Genomic DNA, 23,636 nt, shown 5'->3' with positions numbered 1-23,636 from the left:
CACAGCCTCTGAAGGACAAGGGGCAGAGCTCAGCGTGACACTGCTTGGTTTCACGTCTGGCTGGTGTTCAACACATCCTAATTCATAAAAAGCCTAAATGGTGGGACTCAAACTTTAGGGAGCATCGGAATCCCTTGGGGAGCTTGTTAAAAATGCAGATTTCCAGCCCCACCGCTGAGACTCTTACTGAGGTTTCTGGCAGAGCCTGGGACTCTGCATTCTTCAGACACCCTAGCGGATTCGGGTGCCGGTTGTCCAACGGCCACCCTTGGAGAAATGTGGCTTAACCCTTGGTCAGGCTGGCTGACTTGGGACCGCTACTGTGCCAAGCACCGCCCAGGGCACTTAGAGGAGGTGACAAGGTGGAAGAGCGGAAGTGTGAGGGCACACGCTGAGGCACAAATATAAACCAGGTGGGCACGGGCTGGGGCCTGGGGAGCTCCAAGCGTGACTGCTCAGGGACCAGCACAGCAGGGCCCTGCGTGGAAACACTATGGGTCCAATGACTCGAGAGACCTTGCATTTCTGCTGCCAGTGCGGGTGCTGGTGTGGGACAGGCCATCACGCCAGATGAAGGAACTGCTCCTAAATGCCATATTGTGAGAAGGGAGCTCCTGCAGCTTCTCCCCAGAGTCAGCCCAGCATGGAGAATAGAAACACTGGCTTTGGACTCACCCTGTCTGGGTGATGGTCACTTGTCCGGTCTCTGGATGAACTTGAGCAGCCTACGTACTGTCTCTGTGCCTTGGTTTCCTCCTCTGGAAAAGGAGGACAACAGTACTCACTTCCGAGGGTTATTGAGAGGATTAAATGAGATAGTATGTACAACGTACTGAGCCGTGCTGGGAGCAGCGAGGGCTCCACGGACACGGACTATGGCCTTTGTTCTTACAGCTGCCCCCCTGCCTCACAGCACATCTCCGAAGCTGCCTTTTGCAGGATAAGACCACATGAATGATCTGGATAGCTCACGAATGTCTTTGTCCCCCTGTTCCCAGAAAGCCTTCGGTTTTCCCTTTCTCTCCCTCTGAAAGCCCTTGACGCCCTGCAAGTGCCAGTTTGGAATAAGCAACGCTTACTAAGGCATCCCCCTTCCTCTCCAAGTGACCCCACCTCGCGGGACATGTGTGCCCTCCCAGTGATATTGAAGGAAGCACTCAACAGATGGGGGCCAGAACTTTGCAACCGAAAACTCCGGGTTTGAATACCCAACCTCTGCCTGACGAAGGCTGTGTGATCTACAAGGTGAGACAGGGAGTTCAAGGTTAGAATCAAAGGCTTGCTCCCGAGCAGATGCAGAAAGGAAATGCACAAACACAGAGGCCCAGACAGCACCCAGTTAATCCTTCTGTGCCTAATTCTGGTGCTGGTCTCAGCCTCAGAGGACGCTTTGCCTCAGTTTCCCCCTGCACACGTGTTGCACCGCATGGTAAACTAACTCCTTTTGCAGTATTGGGAGCGCTGTTAGTATTGGCTCTTTGTCCTAATGATCAGCTGTGAGCATCTAAGAATCGCTACAGCTTTATAAATAAATCTCAATTTGTCAGGATAACCAGGTAACCACAAACCAGCCATCCCCCCGCCCTGCACCCTCATCAGTAGCGCATGTCTAAAAGGTATCCTGCCTGGGACAGCAATGCTGTTTTGTGCCCATCTGGTATGTGGCACAGATAGTTCAAGGTGAGTGTCCCTGGGCCAGAAAAGTGAAAAAGGACAAAGCAACGTGTCTGCTAGAGACACTCAAAATCCTCTGAGCATTTTCAAGATGGAGACCGTTGCCACCACATCCAGACACCAGCTGTGTGTCGCTGCCGAGGAAGACCCTCCTCTGTGCTCCGTGCAAGGCCCTGGGTCCTGCAGGGTTCACAGCCGGGCCCCGTGGGCCGACCCCCCTCACCCCCAGTGGCTCCCTGGCTGGTGGGAAGGCGAGGCTGGGAGGAAAGCCAGAGTGTGCTTGGTTGACTGTGTTGAGTTCAGAGAGGGCTTCCCATTTGACTTGGCGAAGGAGAAGAGTTCTTTATTTCCCCCAGCCTCGGGGCCCGCCAGCCCCATGGCTGAGGGAGCAGGCTTCCCTCCCTTCCCTGACTTCCACACTGTGACTTGCAGAGTTCAGTGAAAAGCCCCATCCAGGACGGGCTGGGGTGGGTCTGCGTCGCGCCTGTGTGATCCCCAGAGCACGCTCGTTCTCCCCTCCAGCTCAGCCAGGCGGGCCTTTCCGGAGAACCTCCCGACCTGGCTTTTTTTCTTTCTTTCTTTTTTCCCCCCTAAGACCAGAGCCCAGTTATTTACCCAAAGAAAACAGGGAAGTGACAAGGTAACAGAGTACACATGTTGTGAAAACACGCAGGCTGAGGCTGAAGAAAAGAAAACATTCTTCCATAAGTAGCTGCCTTGTTAATTCATTTTTTCCCCCCAGATTAGAACCAGCCATTTCTTGTGCTCCTTCAAGCACCTTCTGTGGTTTCCTGACAGCTGCCTGCAAGGGGTGAGATTTGGCTTGAAAAATGGGCCATCGGTCATGCTTCAGGGGCAGGGCAGAAACCAAAATTCCCAGATTGCTCAAATTCACTGCTCCCTTTCTAGCGGGGAATGAAAGAGGGAGAGGTGGTGGGGAGAGGATTGTATAAACTCTGAGGCGTCACCTGATTTTCCATAAGACACGACAGCTCGGTAATGAACAGTCCTTGGGACCGGCTTTCTTACCTCCTCTGTAGCTTGTTTCCGATCCCTGGCAAGCCTGTGCTTTGCAGCCTTGAGGAACAGCCACAGGCTGATTCTCGGCAATTAAAAATAATATTGGCCCTGATAGAGGACTCTTGGGTGCCCCCCCCCAACACACACACACACACATACACACCCTTTTCATTCTGTGCCAAAGATCACTTTCCCAAACCTGTTCGGAACAGCTGGCTGTGTCCAAGGAGCGAGCTCCAGCCCTGCACACCCTGAGTGGACCAGGGAGTGGCCAGGGTTATTAATAGCATTTGCTCTGCCTGGCGTTTGGGGCAGAAAAGAGGGCACCTTTTGGGGCCGTAATCAGTTTGGAGCCTGATTTTTCCTCTCTGGATCCTTCAAACCTCAGGGCCGACAGAGAATGGCTGAGACAGTCTGCAGACGGCCTCACCCGGCCAGTATCCCTCAGTACAAATCTTCATGCTTCTCATTTTTTCCCTCCTCAGTGCTCCCGGTCTCCTTTTCGGCCTGTGGGTGTTGGCCCACGGCTTAGCCTGGCTGCTTTCGGGAGAGGTCACACCGCAGAGGCCTGGACGGCCCCTGTTAGCATTACTGTGGCGCTTTCTGTTAACGGGAGGCCTCTGGAGCTGGGCGATCCATCCCAGCATGGGGCAGGCCTGTGTGAGAGAGTATGACCTGTTGCCCTTTCCCAGAGAAGGAGGCTGGCGCAGGCCTGAGGTTGAGCTGGGGTCGGAGGAGCCCCCTCACCTCTTACTTACGGCCATAGAGTCCGTCAGCTCCCCGCCACCAGCACCCAGCAGCCTTAACCTCAAGATGGGTGGAAATCCTACCGTCTCCCCACATGGCTTGCCATGACCACAAGGCACCTTCCCAAGAGCCCAGGAGAGGGCTAGACTTCAGGCCTGGAATGGCCTTGCTTCTCAGGTTGCCTTCAAGCTGAAGTGGTAAACCTTGAGATGGAGATGGATTATGGGCCTGGGGATAAGGTTTGGCCTTCAGGTGAACCTCTCCCGTTGAGAATGCTGGTGGGTGGAAGGTACTTCCCATCAGAGCCCGTGGCCTAGTTGGTGGAGGGAGTCTCAGAGCACCAGTATTTGGGGCCGAGGCTGGGAAAGGCCAGCCGTTCCCTCTAGCGAGCCTCCTTAACACGGGTCGCCAGGGTCCCACTGGGGCAACATAGCCTCTCCCCACACTGGGCCAGGCTCCAGGCTCTAGCCTTAGGTGAAAGACTGTTTCCGACGATTGTTTTCAGATATTCTACATCCAGTGCGTGAAAACACAATAGTGACAGGAAAAATCCAGCACACACACGCACACACACACACACACACAAAACACAAAGGTGGTCCCATACCTCACTATGAGAAGGTCAGAGGACCCTTTTCTCATTTCAGTCCTTGATGTGACTCCAAGGGAAGCAGCGCCTTTGAACTCGGCAGCGTCCACCGCAGGCCCAGCTGCGAGGGTGCGGACGGGGAGCCAGACAGGACGAGCTGCCTTATCAGGGGCCAATCTCAGGCCCTCCTGTGAGGACCAGGCTTCCTCTAGCCCTAGGTGATTTAGAGCCATTTGTTCAATCATCCGAGGAGGCCAAGGAGGGCCCGGGGGCAGCGGGGATCTGCCTCTAAGCCGGAGCCAGGCCCTTCTGTTCTGAGTTTCTACACAGCCCCTTGAGAGCAAACCTCACTGTGTTCTAATCCTGGGCAAGTCTCTCCCTTGACTTTCGCACTTCTCCATTTTGGGCATCTTTAAAATGCCTCCCAGCAGTAGGAATGACTGCTAAGCCCTTGGGGGATGAAGAGCTGGCAGGAAATGAACTCTGTCAACATTCAGTTTTAAGAACCAGCCTTTGGGCTCCTACGATTGTTGCTGAAGGTTTTTCTCTGGGTTCTAGTGAGGCTGATCTCAGACTCCTCCTCATACCTTTCAGATCTCCGCTTTCCTTTACCAGAATCTGAGATTGTGAGTGTGGGAGGGCTCTGACTGGCCACGGTGTCCAACATCCCTGTTCTAACAGATGACCATCCTGGGGTTTGAATTCTCCCAGGATGGGATGTACACTACTTTGACGTCTGAGCCACTGTTTGAAAGTTTTTATCCTCGGGAAGTTTTTTCTCATATTGGGATGGAATCTGCCACTCTGTGACTTGGATCCATTGACCCAGTTTTATAGTAATTCTTGAGAGCTGGGTGGCAGTATAGCCAGGTCTCCATCCCAGGCAGAGCAGGTACACAAAGAAGACTGACCCCCACCCCCTCCACCCCTGCTTTTCTCTACATCTCATGCCTGATCATTAATATTTTGATTACATATTAGGCAGACTGACTCGTGCTTTCCCCCTAATGTATTTTCATGATGGGCTTATCATCTTCATGTCAATATTATTTTTTAAGATCTTGCTGAAAAGGTGCTATTTTCGGAGAATGCTCAGAGGAAGCAACTGCTCCCGTGCGTGTATCACTCCATCCCGTTATCCTGATGGAGCTGGGAGAGTATCTGGACCTCTTCTCTCCAGAGGTGTTTCACCTCTCCCATCCTTTTCTGGTACCACTGTGGCCACAAGCCACTCTTGCTGAGGGAGGTGCATCTGTTTGCATCCCTTGGGCATGTTGGGGTGGAAAACGTGAGGACTACTTTTCCAGAACAAGGTAAGCTTGCTCCCTTCTCATGGTACCAACCCCTCACATTTCCCTGGTTTTTGTCACCCGTCTCTCCTGGCTTCTCCTGCTTAAGCAGTTCTAGGACCTACCCTTCTCTACAGCTGATGAGAAGCTAACTTTACATAGCTTCTTCCTAGAATGTTAGCTCTGGGAGGGCAGGAAGTTTGTCTGTTTTCTTTGCTGCTTTGTCCTCAGAGTCTATAACTATTTGTTGAATGACTGACTGGTTCCCAAGGTGCAACTTGTAAAGAAAACCACATCTTCATCTCTCAAACTCTGTACTAAAAATCCAGAGAATAAACAAGAAGGTGAATTTGGTCCATTGTTCACAGAACTGTCTTATTTATCATCCTTGTTAGACACTAGGAAAGCAACATCAAGGCCATATTTCAAACAGCAAGAAAGTGGCACAGCCAGGCCAGCCCTTCAAGCTTGAGCACTCCCTGTCTCACATGTTATGTGAGACACTTCACTCATAATGTGATCTTGATCCATTTCTAGAAAATTCCTCCTCAAGGAGCACTGTAGGATCTTCCCCACTGCCTTCAGATCAACCGCCCGATCTTCCATAGCTCTGCTCACAGATAGTCATGAGATCACAGCATACACCTACTGAGCTGGGAGAAACTCCTGCTAACTTGATGACTGGGAGAATGTTCTAGTCTCTCTTAATACTCATCAAACTCTGCTTCTACAGCTATAATTTTCAGTACATCACTTCTCAGCTCTAAAACCTATAAGGCCCTCTTGCGTTCTCCAAAATCAAGTCCCAACTTCTCTGCTTGGCTTTCAAGATTCTTCAGCATCTGTCTACCCACCTAGTCTACCCAACCTAAGTTCTCATTACTCTCTAATGCACACTCCCTTCCACCATCTATGGTCAGGCCATGTTGTTTGTTGTCTTCCACATGTGTTTTTCTGGCTCTTTTTTCAATATGCTTGAAAATGGGCTCATACTTTTTAAAAAAATTTTTTTAATTAAATGGACATTGTTTTTTAATGACAGTTTTAGATTCACAGCAAAATTGAGCAGAAAGTACAGAGATTTCCTATTTACCCCTGTCTCCATACATGCACAGTCTCCTCCACTATCAGCATCCCCCACCAGAGTGGGTGCATTTGGTATAATCGATGAACCTACATTGACACATCATTATCACCCGAAGTCTATGGTTTACATTAGGGTTCACTCTTCGTGTTGTAACATTTTATGGGTTTTGACAAATGTATAATGATATGTATATAGTTAGACATAGTTTAACTATAACCATTATAGTTTCATACAGAACAGTTTCGCTGCCCTAAAAATCCTCTGTGCTCTGCATACCTTCTTCTTATAATCCTATTTTCTTCGTCGTGAATAATGCAAGTTCTACTTTCTTCACAAAGCCCTTCCCCATGGCTGTAGTCCACACAGACCTCTCCTTTCCCAGGACTCCTGCCACACCCACAGGTAGGGCCACCCTTGACTATGCCCTTATTGCATCCTTCCATGTTAGCTCTGTCTCTCTAACTAGACTGTAAGCTCCTAATACTTGGATTCCCCCATTGTACCTGGCCTATGGTAAGAGTTCCATAAGCAGGGCCACCATATTGTACAGCTCTGGGGGCCCCATTCACATTACATTCCATGTGAACGGGGTCCCTAGAGTTATGTAGTGCCATAGCCCTGTTCACAAGTCCTTGGTGATTGAATAAAACCCAATCTAGGACCTGAAAAAGAAACAATTATCCTAGTCATGATCCAATTGTTCAGGTAATTATTAAATAGCTAACCACCAACAATAATGATTGATGGAGGGTGATCGTACCCTCAAAGGAATTATAGTCTCATGACAGAAAAGCAAGTAAACAGACCACCATAATACAATGTGAATAGCGCTAAGATAGGACTGTGTATAAATAATATAGCACTAACTATGTAGCTTGAAGAATCAGCAGGAATTTGTCAGGTAGGTGAGTGGGTGGAGGGCACTCCAGCAGGAAGATAGAAAAATGAAAGCAGATGGCATATTTAGAGACTTGCAAGTGGTACAGTTTATTTCCCAATGACAAAATCGGAAGCACAATGTTTAAATGATTGCCTGTGCTCCCCAAGTAAACTTATACCAGGTCACTGGCACAATGGGACAGTGTACTGACTCAGTAACTGCTTCTGGAATCAGGAATGAAGAATAGAGGCCTAACCTGCTTAGCCATCTCTTGCTCTTCTGAGGACGGGGTGGGATAAGCCCCAGAGCCCCAGTGTATTTTTTTCATTTACACTGTCCCGTGTTGCTTTGTGCAAAATAGGGTGTACCATCCAAGCAGTGGAGTTGGGTCTTCTAGAGCCCTCACTGGATAGCCTCAGGAATGGGCTGCAGTTCTCTACAGGCTTTCTTTGAAAGCTTGCACTGTTTTGGCCTACGTCATGAATTTCTTCTTTCTCTTCCTCCTTTTCTTCTTCCTCTGCCTTCTCTTCCTCCTCTTTCTCATCTTCTGATTTTTGGGGGATATTATATGTCTGGTAAACACCAACGTGGGCAAACATAGAGCAGTTTCTGCCCCTTACGTGGCTTCCTTTCCCCAGCCCTGTGCTAGGAGGTCAGTCATTGGCTGCCATGTTGGAGCTTGGACAGGACTGGGCTTCCACAGCGCATGGCCCGGTCCCAGAGTATGAAAAGGGTGTTGGCGCCTGGCTGGATGAAAGGACTGCGGCCCAGTGTTGTGATTATGGGCACCTCTAATTTCCCCCTTTCTCTGTTTCCGCTGTTTCGTCATCAACAGGAGTCGGTTTGAGGCTTCTAGAGCTTGTCTTTGTTTCACCTGGGAAAGTCCCCACAGGGAGAGCTAAGATCTCCCCGGAGGAATGGCTGGAGGCCTGACCTCTGTCACCCGAATTGTTTGGACGAAGAAGGCCCCAGAGGGGTTAGGAGGGTGATCAGTTGGGAACTTAAGGAGTAAAGACCTCTCTCTCCCTCTCCTGCCTCCGCTTATTGTGCTCAGAGGGGCAGCGGGGTCAGCGGCAGCAAACTGAAGGGCCAACCAGCCTCGCCTTGAAAGGGGCTCGTTTTGTGTTTCAGTAATGAGCGCTCTCTTTCTCCCCTTGGATGCACTCAGATTTCACGAGTTACAGGGAACCTGTCAACTGCTGTTTTCATTGTATGGGACTCACAGGGAACTTGGATATAGGGCAAGCTCGTTTCAAAGAAAGCAGGGGGAAGAAAGTCCTGAATAGATGCAATGTGCTGTCATATGCAGATCACAGCCCCAGTTGCTAGGGGACACCTCTGCCCGCCCAGAGGGCAAGATGCTGAAGTCCTGTATTGACGTGGCTGCCTCCTTGGAGATGGGAACGCCACTGCTGAAAGGGGCCAGCCAGCAGCCCGCACTGCCACGGGCTCCCGGGTTTGCCACAGAGCCCAGCTGAACAGCAGCTTGGATCCCAGCAGCCTCTGCCCCCCGCTGGCTGTGCAGTCACGAGTCTGTCACCCAGGAGCTGAGGGAGTAGGCCAAGTAACCCTGGAAGAGAGGCAAGTAGAAAGGGGCTCTCTTTAAAGGGCCACCAGGCCTCTGCTCACAGAAGGGCCACGGGGCCCAGGGGGCATACCTGGGGCCTGATATTAAAGACAGGTTTTCACCTTCTTTGTTTGCCAACACTGGCAATAACATTCCTTTCCTGATGGGTTTGTTTTGTAGCTGACAGACATTGTTTTCTTTCCCCTGTTTACCTAGAGTGACCCAGAGTAACAGGACTGGCCGAGCCCACAAGAGGGAAGAGCAAGCCCGCCCTGGTGGCCCCGGGCTCCCCACACCCATGTCCCTCTGCCCTGCAGCGCCCTGCCCTGCACCCACCTGTGGGGACAGAGAGTAGCCAAGGAGCAGTCCTGCCTGGAGCAGAGCCCAGGGCAGGACCTACAGGGGAGCCCCACATCAGAGGAGGGCCCAGAATAAAGACTCTCTCCAAGGGGTCCTTCAACTGGAGGTCCTTCGAGTGAAGGCATCTGGCAGAGTTCATGGTAGGACCTGAAAGAAACCAGAGGAGGGTACTGAGAGAAATGTTTCTAACAACTGTTTACCGAACACCCTACTCCATTTAAAAGGGCAAAAGCATGGCCCTGTCATCAGGGAGTCTGAGTCTGGGGCCTGTGGCTAAGCCAGGAGGTGGAGCCAGTGCCCTTGGCAACGCGTTGTGACCTCCTTCTGACCCTCTTGTTTTCACTCCTGTGCCCACTTTTACCACAGCTTAGCTTCTCCCTATGAGGGTTGCCAAGATAAATAACTTAAGTCCAGAACCCTGCCCTCAAAGAGGCTTTATATCTAGTGAGAGGGTAACTTTTGCAGACGTGGAGCTGTCATGCAAGGTGCTTTGTAAGGCTGAAAGCTCTGTGCAAATGTAAGACAAAATGACCCTTCCAGGAGGAAGCTCGAACATTGGTAGAGGTGAAAGGCAGGTACGGTTCAAGAGCAGTAAGCTTCCCTGACTGGCTAGAGCACAGGACAGGGGACCTCGTGAACTAAGGCTAGAGCAACAGGCTGAGGGCCACGCACGCTGCAGCACTGGGCTTGGCCGTGTGGAATAGAGAGAGGTTAGTGTGTTCGTTTTCCATTGCTGCTATAACACATTGCCACAAATTTAGTGGCTTCAACAATACAAATTCTTTATCTTACAATGCTGGAGCTCAGATGTCTGACATGGGTCTCACTGGGCTAAGATCAGGGTATTGTCAGGGTGGTGTTCCTCTCTGGAGGTTCCAGGGGCAACTCCGTTTCCTTGCCTTTTCCAGCTTCTAGAGGCTGCCCACATTCCTTGGCTCCTGGCTGCTTCCTCCATCTGCAAAGCCAGCAATGGAAGGTTGAGTCTTTCTCACATCTCATCGATCTGACCTCCTCTTCTGCCTCCCTCTTCCATTTTTAAGGACACTCATTACATTGGGCCCACCTGGATAATCCAGGACAATAATCTTATTTTAAGGCCAGCCAATTAATTACCTTAAGTCCCCTTTGCCTTGGAAGGTAACATATTCATAGGTTCCAAGAATTAGGACACGGACATCCCCAGGGGGCCTTTATTCTGCCATCGGTTAGTCGGCTGGTTGTTCATTGGTCAGTTACCGGTTGTTTGGTTGGTTGGTTGGTTGTTAGTTGGCTGTTTTTTGAGACTCTCCTTCCAACCTTCCAGCCTCCACCCTCACCCAAGAGCTGGATAATCATATTTATTAGAGGAAAGGAAAAACAAGAGTGAGCAGTCTCTAAGGGGAAGAAGGGGGGCAGACACGGGAAGCAAACATCAATTTCATCTCATTGCCTGGCAGAATGACTCTATAAAGCACAATCCCAAGAACGAGACAGCATACCATTCTGGAGGAGTTTGTTAGCCCACACACCCCCTCAGACCCCGATGCATAGCTGGGTCATGTTCCATACAAAAATTTGACCTCAAGTCCTTGGTTTCTGTCCTGTGTCCTCTGGCTTAGAAGCAGAGATGTTTGTAACCCATTTAAAAATATCTGGTCAACCTTTTGAGATAGTATTTCTAATCCAAATACGCTAGTGGGTTTCGCTAAGTGTCTAGTGGTCCCCTGGAGCCTCTCAATCCTGCAGTGGTTTTCAGTCTGTCTTCCATGCATCAGCCCCAGCCCTGCCTCATGAACCCTGCCCAGCTGCCTCCAGGACTTCACAGTTTGCAAGCTGGACTGTGTCAGCAACTGCTCTGCTTCCTACCTTGTTGGAAGCTGAAGCTTACTCCTGAGCTGTCCTTGCAGCTGGGTAGTTCCTCAGTTGGACGTCTTGAAGAGCCCCTTCGTTATGGTCTACCAGGAACCCAACTCCTTATTTCCCAGTTTCCTTGCCTGGAGCTCGTGATCCCAGTTAGACACCCAGATAACTCCTGGGATGCCCTCCACTGCCCACTTGCAGACTGTTACGTGGCCCCTGGAGCTGGGCTGTCCACTCATCCTTGACTCACTGTTTGTCCTGACCTCCCAGTGAGTCCTGGTTTCGATGACTGACCTTCCAGTTCGTGACTTCAACCTTGATACCCCTTTGCCCCTGAAGACCTTGACTTCCCATCTCCAAAATGCCTGTGTTCCACTAACAGCAGCCGCAGCGTAATAATGGCTGATGTTGGAGCGCTTACTGCATGCCAGGCACTGTGCATGTGTTACCTCATTTAATCTTCACAGCAACCCTAGAAAGAGCCCTGTGAAGAATGGGTACTAGTCCATTTCACAGGTGAGGAGACAGAAGCACAGAGAGATTAAATATCAATAGCTTACCCAAAGTGATATAGGTCATATGAGATGGAGTCAGGATTCAAACCCAGGGCGTGGAGAGCCGTCATCCCACACCTGGATTACTGCTATAGTCACCCTCTTTCCACTTTACTCTGCTTACCGTCCACTCCCAACGACCAGGGTGATCCATGTACATGAGATCATGTCCCCCCCTCGTCTCAGAACCTTCCAGTGGCTCCCATCTTACTCAGGAAAAGCCAGAGGCTCAGAGAGGCCTACAGGCCCACATGATCTAGCCCTCCTCCTTCTCTGCCCACACCTCCTGCCCTCTCCCCATCCCTCTCTCTTCCTCTCCAGCCACACTGGACTCCTTGCTATTCCTCAAGGAAGCCAGGCTCCTGCCTGCCTCAGGGCCCTTGTACTTGCTAGTCCTTTTCCCTGGTTGCTCTCCCCAGTCCCCATATCTTGGCTCATTCCATTCTCAAGGGAACAGTCTACATAAGGAATAGAAACACCCTATCTTTGCTGGCACCCCTCTCCAAAGACTACCTATCCCCCTTACCTGGCTTATTTTTCTCCATGAAATTGTCACCAAATAACACATGAGATATGTATCTGTTGTTTATTTTCTGTCTCTCCCACTGGGAGTAAAGCTCCAGCATGTACTTGTGGAATGAACGGGTGAAGCCCCAGGACTCCCCTGAAGACCCTGATGTTCAAGGGGGCTCCAGCCACTATCCAGATTCCAGGTCCCAACCTCTGCCCATTCCTGGGCCACCAGGTGGAAGGCCTTCCGTTCAGCCCACAGATGAAGATTTAGCTTCATTCCGGGGCTCAGTTCCCGCCACGAAACCTGGCGAACAAGAACATGCGGCATGTATTTTTGGGCTAGGATCAATTTTCCATTCTCAATGACTGCTGGGGTTTTCTGTTTGCGGGAGGGGTGGGTAGGCGGGGCAGGGTACTCACTCATGTGTTGAAGGGAATCCAGGGCTCTTTCCCCTACCCTCGCCCTGACTCCAACAAGCCAGGGATGACCAGCAGCTACATCTTCACCAATACCACCTCTGGCCACGTGTGTCTAGCTCTCAGCCCTCAGAACCTTGTCCCACCTACTGAACATTATTTAAAATAATAAAATTGAAAAATCATTGTTGATCTCTTCCCAAAGACAGCCCCTGTCCTCCCACCTGGTACCTGAGCAGCCTGTGTAGGTGGCACCCAGAGGGCTGCCTGAGTGAGGCCACGGCACTGGGGCCTCCGGGTTGAATCCAGCAGGCCCGCCCTAATGAGAGCCGGGTCAGTGGGTACCAGGCTGGGAAACAGGAATGTGTTACTGAAACGGCCCTGTGGTTTGAGAGTCCCGCAGGAACAGGTTCTGAGCCTGTGTCCCCCATCACTGTTCTCCAACAGAGAGTAGTTTATTTTTATTTATTTTTTTTATGGCTAGTAGCATAGCAGCACCTGTGGTAACCTCATTAGTCCTCTCCAGAGCTCCTTGGAGAGAGGTGAAAGTCTGCCAATTGAGCCAGGGGTTTTTTGTCTCAGGCTGCTGGGTGTGGGGGGATTGGGGAAACAGGCCAACGGGTAAAAGAGACAGGGGTGGGTGAGTGACGTCTTCTCATCCAAATCCGCTGTGAGATTCGAGGGAAGAAAAATGTGTCTTTGTTTTTCTGATTGCCTTAATAAGTCTTTAACTAAAAAGACCTTCACTTTCAAAAAGTTTCTCAAGAATGACTAGTTCTCTAATGGGAAGCCATGGATATGGGCCTAGACAAGAAGCGATGGCATTTACTGGGCGTCTGCTTGGAGACAGGCATTGAGGCAAGGTGTCTCGATGCCTTTCCTTACTGGGAGCTGCTCGGCCAAGGGTATTCGGTCAGAACTACTGAGTCAGCAACCCTATGAGGATGTGGTTTTTATCTCCAATTGGAAAATGAAGGAATTGAGTCTGAGGAGTTGCATGACTTGCCCAAGTTCATGTAGCTTCTGAATAGTGGGGCCAGAATCCAAACTTAGGTCTGTCTGACTCCAAAGCTTATATAACAAGCCTCTGCTCCTGGCTCCCTGGAGTTCACCAGATTCCAGGCTGAGAACCTATAAAAGTTTGGGGTCCAGCTGATTCGCAGTGAAATGAGCTCAGTGGGTGCTTCTTGGGGTCTTGGGCCCCGTTTGGTAAGTTGAAATTGACGGTTGAATCCCCATCCTCAGCCTGGTAGATTCCAGAACACAGATTCTGTCCCTTTCACTATAACCTCCCTCCCCACTTCCCCCCACACACCCTTGGTGAGCTGGGACTGTCCCAAAGAGGAAGGTTCAGCAACTGCCAGGGCCATTCTAGAAACTTCTAGAAACCAGCAGCCACCCCTGCGCCCGGGCTGTTTGCCCAACAGGCAGCCAGTTTCATCCTTTGTGGATCTCCAGGCTTTGGAGAATGAGATGTTAAGACGTTTGCAGGAAGGTTTAGGATGCATAAGCGTAAAATCCTCGTCTTAAGGCAAGTCTCTTGGCATCCTTCCCATGGCACCTGGTGATGAGGAATGAGTCTTATTTTAGGGATAGAGACACTAAAGCAACGGGCATGACTAGCCCTGAGGGACACAGGGAAACACTCTCAGGGAACAATCCAGGCCTTGGTATTGGAGCTTAGAGCTTTGAGGGCAGGAGACATACTTGCCTCTTAACAAGTAGATCAGTAGTACTCCTCTGAACTCTATTGTTGGATTGGCTGCATTGGAGGCAAGATCTGGTTTGGACTTTGATTTGGCACAAGGGCACGATGTAAGGTCAGCAAGGGGTCAGCGATGGGTCTGAGCTGGATGATCTCTGCCTCTTGATTCGGAATCCATGCTCTTTTCTGAGCTCACCACTTGCCTCAGTACAGCAGATCCCAGCATGCAGACATTTCAAGAGCAAGAGAAAATGTTTAATTTTTTCTTATTTAGAAACCAGCCTGGATGAAAGAGGAATAAACAGGGCCATTCTGCTTGTGATTTGCTGAGAGTCCCTGGAAAGCAAGCTTAAGAAGCCAGAGCCTATGTCAGAGCAGGAGAGACCAATGCCCTCTCCAAGATGTGTACAAACAGAAGGGGCTTAAAAGCTGGCAGGGAGTTATGGGGAGAGAAGCAGAATTTCCAGTTTGGTTCCAAGTCTTTTCAGGCCTTGACCTTTAACCTAAAAGCCAGAGAACCAAACTGATCTCCATGATGCCTGTAACTCCAGAGGAGACCCACGGGACCAGCAGAGAGGGGGGCAATGCTAGCTTAGCACGTCCAGGGTCACGGGAACCCAAGGAACTGGCCTCCCCTCTGCAGGATAACTAAAGCAAATCCCCTGGTCCCTCCTCATCCCAAGATCTTATCATGACCTTGTCTGTGATTTTAATCATTTTTGAAGATGAAGGCCTGGCCTCAGAAAGGAATAACCAAGAATGAATCCTCTCGCCTTTAGTCTAAATGTTTCCACGGTGAAATGTAAAGTTATTATTCTTGTGATATTACTCATTGTTCCTCTGATTTTTACTTAAAAAGAATAAAAAATTTGAATCCCAGGCTGGTCATTGCCATTAGGTTCTAAATCCCAGGCCACGAGCCAGGGTTCCTACCTCCCACTCTTCACACCTTCCTGACACCTCAGCCCAGATCCCACTCTGCAGCTTCCGCCTACCTGGACCTAATCTTAGCCCTTCTGCCCATCAGCCACTCCTTCCCTGCTCGAGGCTTAGATTTCCTCTCAAAATGAAACAGGGGAGGCTCGTCCTGGGGTGCGCCTCTAAAAAGAGTGTTGGGCAGCCCCTCTCTGGTCCCCTGCGGCTGAGATCAGCCTCTTCACTAACAGAGGGACCAGGTCAGCCCATGTGCCTGCATATCCGGCTCTGTGCTTTGGAGAGTCTCCTTGCCTTCCTCCCTTTCTTTTTAATTTACTTATTTGTCTGTGCTGGGTCTTAGTTGCGGCATGTGGGATCTAGTTCCCTGACCAGGGATCAAACCCAGGCCCCCTGCATTGGGAGCATGGAGTCTTAACCACTGGACTACCAGGGAAGTCCCCTTCCTCCCTTTCTTATCTCACTTGAAGACAAAAATGTGTCCTTGCCAAGAGTCAGGTTCTCCCAAGGTGCATTTCTTTCAGTAAGGGAGCTGCTCCCCACTTCATAAAAATAAATCTCCTCCTTGTTTTACCTTCAGTATAGCCATTTCTAGAAACCGGACTCTTGTCTTAGAGGGACTGTGTGTTGTCCTTGCTTTTTCTTAAATCTATCCTCCAGTCGTTATCTGGATAGGCCTGGATATAGACAGAGTATCCTAAGATCATGAATGATCATTACAATCCTAACAGTTACCTTTATTGATTGTCATTTGCAGGCTCAGTGCTAACTAACTCCTTGGTGATAGTACGGCTCAGTAACTTGCCCAAGGTGAGCCTGGGTGAGCCTGACTGCAGATTCCACTCCCTGAGCCACCACATTGAAAGGTTCCTCTCTGCCTTTTCTCATCTGCCTGGACCCCTGCCTACAGCACCCACCCACCCAAGCATAGCCAGCTTCTTGGGATCTACTTCATTAGACATTGCTCGGCCTATACCTCTGGTTCACAAGGCCCCACAGCCTGTCGCCAGCACACGATCATCTCCACCCAAAATCTCCTACCTGTGTAGCCTGGCTTTTATGCCCTCACAGGCTCTCCCACTGTGTACACCTTAAATCTCATTGGGACACCAAGATCTGCCCATCTCCCTGAACACCTCCTCCAGGTCCAATAGAACAGGTGTGCAATCCATTTGGAGCCATCACTCACTCCCAAGCCTGTTCCTGATTTAGAAAATCTGTACCCAAAAAAGAACCAGCCTTTGCTGTGGGTGACCTGACTTGCCACCGAATTCTGAGTGTGGCTCTTCAGTACCGCAGAAAAGGACTTCAGGGCTTCACCCTCGGACCTCTTTTCTTCTCTGTCTTCATTCACTCCCTAAAAGAGGTCATGTTGTCTCCTAGCTTTGTACGGCAGCCATCTGCTGACAGCTCCCGAATTGAATCTCTGGCCTGGACCTCTCCCCTAGATTCCAGAATTGCATAGCTAACTGCCTACTTGACATCTCCACTGGGATATAACTGTTGGGCATGTTCAGATTAAAATATCCAGAATCAAACTCCGGCTTCTCATCATCCCCACAACACGCTCCGCCTTCAGTCTCCTCATATCTATAAAAGGTAACTCCATCCTTCCAATTTTCCAGGCCAAATGTTTTAGAGTCCTCCTTGCCTCCTCTGGGAATTTCACACCCCACATCTAAGGCATCAGCAAATCCTGTTGGCAATTCCTTCAAAATAAACCCAGGATCCAACCATCTCTGACCACCTCGATTGCTGCTTTACTGGTCAAAGCTGCCATCATCTCTTGCCTAGATTATGGCCAAAGCTTTGTGCTGGTCTCTGCTTCCAGCCTCCCGTGCCTCCCTTCAAACTGTTCTCATCACTGCAGCCAGAGTGATTGTTTTGAAACATAAACCGATCATGTCACATCTCTGCTCAAAGCGTTCCGGGGGCTCCCAGCCTCACTGAGAGTGAAGACCAGTGTGCTTCCAGTGGCCTGCAAGGACACTTGGTAGGGCCTTACTCCCCCCCACCCCCGCCCCTGCCGGGCTCCTCTAGCTTTTGCTCTCTGCCCTGGCATGCTAGCCTCTGTGCTTTTCCTCCAACACGATGGGCATGATCCCACCTCAGGACCCTTCTCCTTGCTGGTCCCTCTGCCTGGAATGCTTTATCCCCTAAATCTTCACTAGTTCCTCACTTAAGGTTTCCAAAATATCACCTTATCAGAAAAGGCTTCTGTCATCTCCCTGTAGAAAAGAGCAAACTCGTCACCCCCAAACACTCTGTCCCCCTCCCTGCTGTATTTTTCTCTATAGCACTATAGTCACCAGATAGATGGTGTTTGTTTATTAATCGTCTCCCCCTCAACACACACACACACACACACACACACACACACACACACACACACAAGAATAAGGGCAGGGACTTTGTCTATTTTCTCCAAACCTACATCCCCAACACTTCAAATAGTGCCTTCCACGTAGTGGGTGCTCCATAAGTGTTTAATAAATGAATGAATGACATGTCCTCGGGGGTAGGTTCAAAGCTGAGGGAATGTTGGGTGTGTCTTCTGCTTTGTGGGATTTCAAGCTGGCCCAGTGGGTCATTTCCATCAGGCAAACTCCTAAAAAGCACACTGACATTCCTGATGCGGTGGTGTGTGTCTGTGTGTCGCTGACACGTTGTCAGACACATTGCTGCCCACGCAGCAAAATGTGGCCACAGCTGTTGGAACTCTTTGCTAATGGAAGCGAAAGCAAAGAAAGCAAAAATGAATAATGTTCCCCCCATAGAGAGTGTGCCATGGCAGCCTTCATAGGGGTTTCAGAACCCACCAGTCCCCCTCACACATGACCTACTACACAATTAGTTAAAAACAAACAGAGCATCACATCTGAGCCCCAGGTTTTGAATGTCTTTTGATAACAGCTCTCCTTGAAAAATATATCAATTTGTAGGGAAAGGTCCTTGATAATGAACTTCCAAGGCCAAGATGGAAGGAGTAGGTCACAGGACCAAAATCCAGAAGGCAGTTCAGGGAATGTGGCCTGGATTTAGACATTGTACCCAGCACGTGTACCTTCCAACACATGGCAGATCAAAGGGTGATGAAAGAAAGGAGGAGAGGAGAGTGCACTGGAGGAATGGCTAATAGATTTGTGTGTCACCCTACCCAAGACCTAGCTCTGGGAAGTATTGGGATCTTCAGTGATCTGGGTTGCAGGCTTAGCTTCTATCCAACGAGACCATCCCCAATTTCCCTTTATACACCTGGCCTCGCTCGCCTCAAAAATTCAAGGATCTGAAGGCAAGTCACTTCAGAGCCTCTCGTACAAGGAAGCAGCCCCTAGTCTTCTGCTTCAAGATCTTTCTCCAGCTGCTTCCAAACTGCCAAGCTCCCCCTATGCCTCACTCTGGCTACCACCCATGGAGATATGGTCCCCCTGCCAGAGTGGGCCGGAAGAGGGGCCTCTTAACTTGGCACTTGAGCTTCTCAGACAATGAACCAAGGCAACTCAGACATTTCTTTTATTCCGGGAGCACAAGGACATAAGCAGGTCCACTAGATCAAAGGCACGGCACTGGCCTGGGCTTCTCTTTGACTGAGTCCTGGAGCCAGGCTGAGGGCTTGTGTTTCAGGGTAGCATTGCCAGATTTCGCAAATGAAAATAGAAAACACCCATTGAAATTTGAATTTCAGATAAACAGTGAATGATTTTTTTAGTTGAAAAGTATGTTCCATAAAATATTGGGGATATACTTATGCTGAAAAATCATACTTTGTCTTCTGAAATCCCAGTTGTATTTGGCATTCTTTATTTTATCTGGTAACCCTATCTGCACTGTTCCTAAACACACCAGCCATGCCCCGATCAGCCTGGATTGGGCTGGGCCTGCTGCATAGGATGCAACCCCTGACCCCAATTCCTGTTCCCCACAGGCACCCCTTTCAAGGGGGGCTGGCTGGCCTCTGTCAGAGCAGCCAGGAAAGGAAATGCACGTTGTACACATGAAACTTATATAATGTTATAAATCAATGTTATCTCAATTTATAAATGAATGAATACATGAAAAAAATGAAAGAAGAAGAAAACGCAAAGAAGAAACTGCTCATGGCATCGTGCTCCCCACACTCAAGGGCACAGGGATCTGTGAAGGACCTTGTTAAGATAATCTCCCCAGTAGGAGGAGGCGGCCTGGGAGGGGGTGGCGACAGGAAGCGGAAGCGGGAGAGAGGGAAAGGACCCAGCAGGACCAGCATGGAGCTTTGAAGGGGGCTTCTGAAAGGTACCACCCTGGGAGGCACTGATTTCCAGCAGAGCAGCTGCCTGCCCTGCCCTCCCTGAGGCCTCTGCTGGCTCCCACTATCCCAGGACAAACAGGGCCTGAGCTCCAGGACCCTCTCATTTCCCCCTTTTGACTCATCCCCTCTCCATTCTCAGCCCCCTCAGTGTTCTGGAAGGTGGTAAATATGGACACTGTGTGGACAGTTCTGAACATGGTGGAGGCCCCGTCGCTCTGCCCCACATCCTCACGTCCCACTCAAAGACCAGCTGTGGTCTGCCTTGGATGTAGTGTTCAGCACACGTTGGTTTCCCAGGCTCAAATCCCCATCCCTGCCACGACCTAGCTGTGTGACCTTGGAATACTTAGCGCTCTGCCCGTCTGTTTCCATCTGCAAATGGGGACTGTCTTCAGGATAAAATGAGTTAATATGCAGGAAGCACAGTGACCAGCACGGAGAAGACACTGTTACATCCGGGGTTTGTTTTCCATCCCTGCTGCTCCTGAAGGGCCCCCTCAATCATCCCTGCTGATTCTGTTCTTGGTTCTCGCCCTCTCGAGCCCCCTGCCACCATTGCCACGCACCTCCCGCTGTCTTCTCTCGTGGTATCCATGATGCTCCCCCTGCCACGCTGCTTCTCCCCTGTTGGCATCTCTGCATCCTTCTTACCGTCCTTTGCCTCCCTCGGTCCCTTCTAACCCCAGGTTCTTTCTAGGCGTGGCTGTGTTCTCATCTCTTGATCCCCTTCCCTTGGAGATCTCCGGCAACAGATGGGAATGCTAAGAGGGTCTAGCCTTGGATGCACACAGACTAGTTCTACAAGGGACACCACTGCTGTGTTTCCATGGTTATCTCTGGAGATGGGCGTCTTGGCCTCAGAAAGGTGAGGGAGCTTTTGTGTTTCACTTTCTACCCTTCTGGAAGATAGTTAATCCTTTCCGTGAGCATTAATTATTTTTCTAATAGTAATTGCAATGACAATGTGGTTTTTTTTAGAGGAGAAGAGATGGATGTCTTTTGACCTGGCTCCCAGGACCTTCTTTATCGAGTAGCCTGTTTTTAGGATGGGGTGGGGGAAGGCCATTCAGGGTACAACAGACGATCTGAGCAAAGGCACAGAGTAGGAGACTCAGAAGGGACTAAGAGGCTTTGGTGCCTATAAACAGATTTCAGGCCCCACTAACGGAGGCAGAGCACATGGGGGACAGGCATTAGGGCAAGCCAAGGAGGTCATCCAGGCTCTCAGAATCACCCAGGGACCCACTCGGCCGCCCTGTAGGGGAGGTCCTGCATGCCCACACAGGATCCCTAGCTAAACGGGTGGTCAAGGCCAGAGGGACACACCTGGGAGAGTGGGGGGCTCTTGGTGGGCTGAGACTCTGTGTCACTGTGCCTCCTGAGACTGGCTGCAGGTAAGCGGGTGATTCACCAAGGCCTGGTGTCCATTGGGTTTCCCCATCAGGCTTGCCTAGGGCACCTGCACACCTGCCAGGAGGGGATGAGCTCTTCTGAGGCCAGATGACCTTTAATAGCCTCGTAAGTTGGAGGATAGGCTATAAAATGGGTTAGGAGATGTAGACCCACCCCCTAACATTTGGAGATCCAGGCAAGAGTACAACAGAGGCCAGCTCCCACATCAAGCTAACAAACTATTAAATAGAATACATTCTCTTCTCTTTACCTTGACAAATACACTTTCATGACATCCTTAAGGCCAAGTTTGAATTTAGAATTCGTGGACTCCTTGGAGTTCCCCACTGTAATGTGGTGGCCTAAGCAGAGGCGGCCCTGGGCTGGCTTCATTCCCCGGCCCCATCTGGCACGAGGAAGGGCCCTGCGCACAAGTATGTGGACATTCAGCCCACATGTCCAAGCTCCAGATCCATACATGCCCCCCAAACCCACGCCGTGGTCACCCCTGAGGCCCACAGGTATGCACACCACGGCACGATCCACCCTTGTTGGCAGGACAGACTTAGGTTAGAGGTCCACGCTGGCCTTGGGATTAAGCTCAGGGAATTGGGCAGGAAACTCCAGGGTCCGTGTCCTGAAGCAAGGACTGGCCACGGGGCCTGTGTGGGCTTTTGGGGATGTGTCCCTTTAGCACACGGACACCTGGCTCATGGCTGGTGGACTGTGGCTGCAGGAGAGCAAGCAGACCCCTAACTTGTGGGACTTAGCAAGAGACACTCTTGTCCCTGGACGGGGGCCAGTTCCCACGAGGGGTGAGGGTAGCCACTGAGGAGGAGCCCCAGATGTTTCCTAGAAGAGTACTCAGTGTGCCCAGGCGCCTCCCTGTCCTGGGCTGGGCATCTGCCCAAGACCTCGTGCCTTGGGGTCATTCGGGTGTCACCGTCTCATGCCCCCGACACAGTGGGGAGCTTGTTTCCCTCCTCTTACACTCCCTAACTCTAATCCCCACCAGCCTGTGCCACTTGGCTGGCCTCCTTGGCAGAAAGGTGACCAAAGGACATCTCTCTGAAGAGTCAGATCCCGCAGACAGAACCCAAAGCCTCCTTGGGGCCGTATGAGCCAATGACTGAGGGTCCTGACCTCCAGTGACGGACCCTAGTGTCCTCTCGCCTCCCACTGCTGGGGTGTTGGTGGAGTCACTCAAAGCAGGTTCACTGATGAGAGAAGCAGGGGCTGTCACACCGCTTAGAGCAAGCCTCCTTTCTCCTCTCCTGCACTCACGCTGCTGCCCCACTGCCTGGACCAGCCGTCTCCATGAAGCCTTACCTTCTGATGTTTCTCAGCATCTACCTCGACCCCAGCCAGCTCACCTTCGTCCCCTGGCTCCTCCCCTTCTCCTAACATCTGCTCATCTACCCCCGGCTCATCAGCTCTCTCCAGTCCAAATCCCTTTCATTCTTCAAGGTACACTTTAAATTTCACCTCCATGAAAGGTTCCCAGTACTTCCATTAATCCTTCTCCTGGTTTATCACCTGCATTGTTTACCACCTGGACCCCCTATTTGGCCCATGAATTATATTCATGTAGTACTTTATACCATGTGGCATTAGTATTCGTTCCTTGTTCCACAGAAATCACAGGATTAGAAGAGATCTTAAAGACCACCTCATCCAACCCTCGTGTTTTGAAGATGAGGAAACCAAGAGAGAAAGGTTTCATAACTTACCCAGGCTGAAGCTGCTAAAATTACACTAAAATTACATTCAACTCTTAACCCAACGCAGGACTTCCCCACAACCACCTGCTGCCCCTCTACGTGGAATTTTGTGTCGCCCACAGGATGGGGCTGTCGTGAGGGGCAGTCATGTGATACACTCATCAGCTGGGCAAATGGTGCCTCCCCTTTACCGGCAGGACAGAACCCAGAACTGCAGCCCACCTCTGTAGACCCCATGTTTGTCAAGTTCCTTGCTATCCGTTTTTTTGTTTTTTGGGGTTTTTTTAAATAAATTTATTTATTTAATTTATTTTTGACTGTGTTGGGTCTTCGTTTCTGTGCGAGGGCTTTCTCCAGTTGTGGCAAGCGGGGGCCACTCTTCATCGCGGTGCGCGGGCCTCTCACTATCGCGGCCTCTCTCGTTGCGGAGCACAGGCTCCAGACGCGCAGGCTCAGCAGTTGTGGCTCACGGGCCCAGTTGCTCCGCGGCATGTGGGATCTTCCCAGACCAGGGCTCGAACCCGTGTCCCCTGCATTGGCAGGCAGATTCTCAACCACTGCGCCACCAGGGAAGCCCGCTATCTGTTTTAATAACCACCCAGCAAAAAAAAAAAAAAAAGGGATTACCAGAGGTCACCCAGATTTTCTCAGACCCGCTCTGATTTCCTGCTGTATCCCCTTTAATTCAAAAAGAATAAGCCCAATTCCTACTCCACTGTGGCAGAGGGCCAGCTCCTCCTGCTGCCAGTCTCCATAATCCCTCGCATTTTCAATTTGGAAGCCGGGAGAGCATCTTAGCAAGCCTCCCCTCTGACTTTCCCAGGCAGGAGGCTGGCGGGCCCCAGGGGGAAGGGGGCTGAGTACGCAGCTAACGAGGCACCGGGTGGAGGGGCCCAGCTTTAACACAGGGTGGGATCAAGGGAAAAACAGACTGGGGGCAGAAGAGCAGGGAGTGCTAGGGACAGGGTGACCTGCCCAAAATAAGGCTCCTAAACTCCAAGTCAACTCCCCCATTCAAACCCAGCCAGAATAGGGCAGAGCAAACACATTTCTTTTCTCCC

At 50.6% G+C, this 23,636-nt stretch overlaps 1 protein-coding gene across 2 annotated transcripts in view; it reads left to right on the top strand.

The window, feature by feature from the left end:
* RAD51B (RAD51 paralog B) overlaps positions 1–23,636 on the top strand; it is a 734,492-nt gene that overhangs the window by 698,058 nt on the left and 12,798 nt on the right. The gene's annotated exons all lie outside the window — the stretch shown is intronic.

The sequence above is a fragment of the Balaenoptera borealis genome, assembly GCF_965194805.1.
Source record: "Balaenoptera borealis genome assembly, chromosome: 3".
NCBI classification, from domain to species: Eukaryota; Metazoa; Chordata; class Mammalia; order Artiodactyla; family Balaenopteridae; genus Balaenoptera; species Balaenoptera borealis.
This window is presented reverse-complemented; position numbering and strand designations above follow the sequence as displayed.